The sequence below is a fragment of the Sinocyclocheilus rhinocerous genome, unplaced genomic scaffold (genome assembly GCF_001515625.1).
Source record: "Sinocyclocheilus rhinocerous isolate Xijiao unplaced genomic scaffold, SAMN03320098_v1.1 scaffold863, whole genome shotgun sequence".
In the NCBI taxonomy this organism is placed as follows: Eukaryota; Metazoa; Chordata; class Actinopteri; order Cypriniformes; family Cyprinidae; genus Sinocyclocheilus; species Sinocyclocheilus rhinocerous.
In genome coordinates, this window is record NW_015642513.1 from 115,572 (window position 1) to 122,349 (window position 6,778).

Sequence of the window (6,778 nt, forward strand, 5' to 3'; positions counted from 1 at the left end):
AGATTGTTCTTAAGACAAAACTTAAGAAGAATTCAAATTCTTGAAAAGAATCTTCTTAAAAAACATCGTAAATAACTAATTAATTTTACTTGTCTTAAATCCCAAACAGTAAAAATTATTTAATGAATTTATTGGGTTATTTCAAAATAATTGTTATATTTAAGCATTACAACAACACTAGCTACATAATAGGCTACAATGTAAGACTCTTAATAGGGATGTGCACGAGTTTTCTGAAGTGACAGCGATGACTGATAATGTAAACAATGATCGGTCATGATTAGCCTATGTGTGACGCTACTTTTTGCTGACTTAAAAAAAACTCAGTAGCAACTCTACAAAAACGAGTCGGATAGGGTGTTTTAATTTTTAATTTTAGCCTATAAAGACGACAATCTTTGGCAGTATTCAGCGCATATGAACACGCCAATACACAGGACGCGTTTGCTGTAGCAGCGCAGACACACATACCGGAAGCGTTCACTCGGATGAGAGCGCAAAACACAGCACAAAAATGAATGAAGCAGATCGCTGCAGCTTGAGACAAGCTATTTTAAAAGTAATTGTTCAAAAACACGCCGCATTAAAAACATGAAGTTGAGCGCCAGTCAAAGTCGCGACGAAAATAGTGTTTATTATGATTACTAGGGTAATCTGCAGGAAGCGCAAAAAGACAAAGTGTGAGTTTATCAGTGCGTCATGTATTCACTCCGATAAAGACTGTCATTTTCTTCTTAAGAAAAAAATTAAGATGTTCTTAAGAATATATTTGAGAACTTAAGAATTTTTCAAGAATTGCACTTAAGAACATTCTTACGAACTTCGTGGAATTTATCTTAAGAAATTTCTCAACTTATTTCTTAAGAAGATTTTCGTGAACCCGGCCCCTGCTCTCCCGCGAGACCCGACGCAACAGAGTGCGGCGCGGGACAAGACTCGATAGGTGAGTGCAGACTTGTGTGTGTGTGCGGGATGCAGGAGAATAAAATGATTCAAGGGACTCCCGCAAAATAGAAATATCTAAAACAAATAAACTGTTATTCATCTATTGCACAAAAGCTACATGAACTAATATAAAATATAAACGATTAACAGGTGCAAGCGTATGCAGTTTCTATTTAGGCTATAACACGTGTTTGCAGCGTTGAGCAATGCAGTGCTGAAATGTGCGTGCTCACGAATCCTCTCATTAAAACACACGAATTGTAGACATTATGAAAGATTAATTATGCAGAGATTTGTGAGATTGCGATGAACGGAGATGTCTTTTAGAGATTATAAATGCAGCGCTCTTTGCTGGCATTCTGCCAAACCATGCACGCAGCAGCCGCTTGCTTTAGTTAAAAATAACAGTGTTCTGTGAATGTTGATGCTTTAATAACAAATAATTATCGGGAGTGTGTATGCTGGGATTTCATAAATTTCATGGAGAAAAAAAGTAACGTAACTAATAATGTAACTAATTACTTTTAAAATAAAGTAATCGGAACAGTAACGTGATTACTTTTAAAAGGAGTAATCAGTAATTTGATAAAATTTTCAGAGTAACTTGCCCAACACTGATGGTGACTATGGGGCTATGTAAAATATTTTTTGCAACTTACTAGGTTTATAATTTGTCATTTTTTTCCCGATAATGTAGATAATCGTCTGTTACCTGACAGTTGACATCGCGATACTTACGAGACATCGTCGATATATACAATAATATCGTCATATCGCCCAGCCCTACATCCTCGATCACGCGGAGGATTTTGACCGTGACACAGTACGTTGTGCATCAGGACACTTGTCACAATTGAAAAGCTTTGACTTCTGTTTTTTTCTTTTTGCTTTCATCTGCATTTTTGACTTTGCCGATGTGCTCTTCGGAATACTGCAAAATAAGAAATTAGACGTGCAGTTCAGTCTGGCCAGAATTGCAGGTTTTTGCCAGATTCTTGAAGATGAGCGTGGACAGCGGAGGCCGCGGGACAGCCGAGCGCAGCCAGAGGACGAACGCGCGCGCACTACAGACAGCTACACACAGTACTAATCGACAGCATCATCACGCAAATCAGAAATCGATTTGAGGATCACAAGCGACAACGGTTTGTTGCATTGCTGGATGCACAGCTGTTTGCAAAGTTCAAGCAGACATTTCCCGAAGCAACCGGACAAACACGACTCTCTGCACTGGCCTCAATGGTGTTGAGATCATTACTGAAGGCCGACTGAAACCCCACAGTACGCTACTGGGTTTAAAGTTAGTTGTGAGTAAGAGTGTGGTATAGGGATGCATATTAGATTTTTGCTAATATTTTTCAAATAATTTTGGCCGATAGCCGATACCAGTATACAGGTGCATCTCAATAAATTAGAATGTCGTGGAAAAGTTAATTTATTTCAGTAATTCAACTCAAATTGTGAAACTCGTGTATTAAATAAATTCAATGCACACAGACTGAAGTAGTTTAAGTCTTTGGTTCTTTTAATTGTGATTTCCCCATGATTGTGTAGCCTAGTGAATCAAACTGAGAGACCATTTTGAAGGCTCAGGAAACCTTTGTAGGTGTTTTGAGTTGATTAGCTGATTGGCATTTCACCATATTCTAATTTGTTGAGATTGTGAATTGGTGGGTTTTTGTTAAATGTGAGCCAAAATCATCACAATTAAAAGAACCAAAGACTTAAACTACTTCAGTCTGTGTGCATTGAATTTATTTAATACACGAGTTTCACAATTTGAGTTGAATTACTGAAATAAATGAACTTTTCCACGACATTCTAATTTATTGAGATGCACCTGTATATTTCCCTTTGTTCTGAAACAACACCAAGTCTCTCTTATGCAGAAATAAGCAAATTATTTTTAATTTTGGTTAGTTTTGAGCAAAAACTTGCTTGTTAGAAGTAATAAACTATATTAAAGATCTTTTTTTAATGAGAGTACATTGAAAGCCTTAAAATCTAATAAAATCAGTCTCTGCTGTGTCAGATGCAGTTGAAACCTTAACATTTTATTTGTGGATTCAACATTAATATGTCTAAAGCAGCGTTTCCCAATCCCAGTCCTCCGTATCTACCACGGATTAAAATGTCTATCGTTAGAGATTGTTATATTGTTTATTTCGTGGAATGCAAATATATCTCTTTATAATACATTACAGTGCACTATAGCTTTAAAAGTTATATACACATAAGTGAAAGAAACATGAATGAATGAGAAAAAGAGTGTGACATGCTTAGGGCTGGGTATCGAGTTCTTTTTAAGGACAGACCAAATTGCTTTGATACCAAGTATCGAAAAATGTTTTGTCATTTGGTACCAAATTTTGATACCTGAGTGGGTAATCTCGTCCATGTCAGTGAGCCAATAAGCATGCAGCATGCTTGATGTTCCTAAATCAATTGCTGGTGATTGGCTCTGATGAGGCATAAAGGAAAAACACTAGGTTACGCCCAGAGACGTGGCTCACACGTGAGGCTGTATGATATTTGTAGCCTTTTATATCAAGTTAATTGTTACACTTGCTTAGCATTTCTCATGTAAACACACTGTATTGTAGGGCTGGACAATATGGCCAAAATTTATATCATGATATATTTATTAATTTCGGCCGATACGATATAATTGAAATCATTTGAAAATGGATTAAAAATAATTGTGTAAAATAAACAAGGCAAACGAGACAGTATTATAATGTTTGCTTTTCTGTTACTAATAATATTAAAGCAATCGTTATAATACTTTTTTGTATACAATTTAATTCCTTTGTTTAACAGTTCTGATTATTTGATAGACTTCTATCCGTGTTTAGACAGAATTGAACGACGACAGCAAACGAGGGAGAATGTGAGCACTGCCGTTCTCAGCGCCGTCAAAATAAAAGTCCGTCTCGAACACATCGGCCAAACAGAAAAACTTATCGGCCGATGCAGATATTTGAAAAATGCCAAATATCGGCCGATATATCGGTCGACCACTACTCTGGATTCCCTGAATCTTTTCACAATATTATGTATGGTAGTTGGTGAAAGACCTCAATTCTTTGCGATTTTGCACTGAGAAATGTGATTTTTGATTTGTCTGACAATTCTCTCGTGAAATTTTACACAAAGTTGTGAGCCATGATCCAGATTTGCTGGCAAAGCCAGGCTGCTCCGTATAAACCCAAACATGATCCCCTCACCTATTACCAATTCACCTGCTTATTGTGAACTGCTTCAAAACAGTTTAACTTGGATATTCTGTAGCCTTTTCACTTTTATTATGCCTATGTCCCAACTTTTGTGGAGTGCGTTGCAGCCATCAAAATTAAAAATTGTTTATATTTACAAAATACATTTAAGTTGGTCAGTGAAAACAATGGAAATCTTTTGATTATACCTTTGTGAATGAAATGAAGGTTGACGACAGATTCACAGATCTGTCAAGAATCACAGATTCTTGATTTTACAAAACGTCCCAACTTTTATGGAATTGGGGTTGTAATTGTAGCCTAAAAGATGTGGAAACTGAAAACTGAAGACTGTTTGCACTGATTTGTTGTGTTAGTTACATTTTGTTCCTTTGTGCTTTTTTTTCTTCAGTCTCCTCTTTAATAACCGCCATGTTTCTGTGTGTTTGGACACTCTGTCATGATAATTAATGGAATAATTAACCGATAGAAAGATAAATTGAAACTAAATCTCATTAGACAAGTAATCAGGGCAAGACAAACAACCAAGCATTACAAAACCAAAGAACACAAATTATATATAAATTACTTATGCTTTATATTTCTTATTGTATGACCGTATATTCCGCGTTTTTATCCAAACATTAGCAGGGTTTGTTTTCACTAATAACACGTTACATGTTTGTGTTGTTCACTGTTCTGACCAGCGCTGCGAAATGGACTGAGTTTAGTTTTAAAGCTCAGTTCCTCCATCACTAAGTTACTAGCTAGGGAGCGAATTCGTGTTTATAATGAAGTGATTCAGGACACGGAGAGTTAATTGAGACGCAACTTTCCTGTTACTCGTGCGCAGATGCGGTTAACTTACACAAAGCAATGTTTTTTTTTATGTTAGGTGAAGTATTACGGCGTTAAATTAAACAATAGTTTTCTATAAAATAAACTGGTTGTAATTATTGAAACACTTGAGATGATTAATAACACAAACCTCTCTTCAGCCGAATCACAGACGCAAGGAGCGCGGCGCAGTATTATGACGTCATGACGTCGAACCAAAATAAAAGTCTTGTCCACACGATTATAGAAATTCACATTTAGAAACACATCTTAATAACCTTTCCCCCCAAAAGCTTAGTTTCTGCTTACCATACAGTTACCAACACTGCAGAAATATGGCATTGTGGTATTTATTATTAATGTCAACTGTTCTTATAAGCTATTTATGTTAAATACTGGGGTAATATAAGTGTCACTTTTACAGAGATTGTTTAAGATATTTTACATTACAAACACTATAATTTATTATTATTATTAGTCTTGTTGCTGTGGAAACCATATAGACATGGTAATGAGGAGAATATGTGTTGTCTGATTCATGATCTTACTAACGCTACAGTTAACTCTGGATTCAAGAATTACTGTAGCTTTTCATTAGGGCAGCAACAAAAGAGAATTAAATAGTTCTAATAAACTGTAATTCAAGTTAACTATTAATTTAATAATTCAGAGCCTGCAGTATAATGTAATATTAAGGTTAAGTGCATTTAAAGATCATATTGCTAAAACAGCACAATAATGCAGGTTCGCACTAAACAACATCAGGAAGATGATCCTTCCTAACAGAGTATAGATCACAGTTCTCCCACGATCCTGAAAACAAAACATTAGCCTAGACAACCAAACAAAATAATATGTAGGCTGCGTTACTTGAGTTTCTGACAAAATGGTTTATTTAATGTTATAAATGAGTCTTTTTATAAATGTCTAAAATGTTATAAATGAATCCATTTAAAAAAAATATCTATTAATTTAAATGAATTCGTTAAGTAAAAAAATCATTTGAAATGAATGAAGGCTTGTTTCGTCCAGAGTTTTTGAACGAATCTCTTAAATGAATGATACATCGATACATATTACATACAGATACATACATTTTTCTAAAAGATACATGCCCGTAATGAACTAACCCAGGGGCGGTTTCTCCATTAGGGCGATTGGGCAACGCACCACCAAAGCGCGAAAGGGAGGGATTTTTTTTCTTTCACATTCAACCACAGTGTTACGCTAGCTTTCACTGTTTGTTCTGCCTCTAAATAGTCCAATCAGCGTCGAGTCGCATTTTGTGTAGTACCGCCCCTTTTTGGGCGATTTCTGTCAGACTGAGAATCGCCCCGAGTGCTCTCATAGACTTCCATACAAAGATAATTTTTTTCGAACTGCAGGCACTGCAATGCAATCTCTATGAGTTCCGGGAGGGCTAGCACTAACGTGCTTTCGTCATCATGCGTAACCTTAACTTGTGCAAGGATTGGTGGGAACAGTGGCATCCAATAATATTTAAAAACTATTTTAAATTTTAACAACAAGAAAAAATTAAAAACTACTTTAATATCTTTATCAAATGTGAAAAAAGAAAAAAGAAAAAACAGAGATGGGGACAGCTAAGCCAACTCAAATTCAGTTGTCAGTTGAACTTGATCGACATCTTGGCAAACGTTACCTCAGCGCAGATGAATTCTATCGTGTCATTGAAAGAAATACCATTCAGTCGTCGTAGCAATAAGGATAAATTGGCAATTAAAGAATTAGGACCACCAAGACCAAATTTAAACATCAAA

General features: G+C 35.8%; 1 protein-coding gene across 1 annotated transcript in view; it reads right to left on the reverse strand.

Moving 5' to 3' along the window:
• The window catches only part of LOC107755928 (oocyte zinc finger protein XlCOF6-like), a 34,660-nt gene extending 29,453 nt beyond the window's left edge, over positions 1-5,207 (reverse strand). The window contains exon 1 of the mRNA XM_016572897.1: positions 5,149-5,207. The gene's annotated coding sequence lies outside the window, so the exon portion shown is untranslated. The remainder of the gene's footprint in view (positions 1-5,148) is intronic.
• Between the last annotated feature and the right edge of the window lie 1,571 nt (positions 5,208-6,778).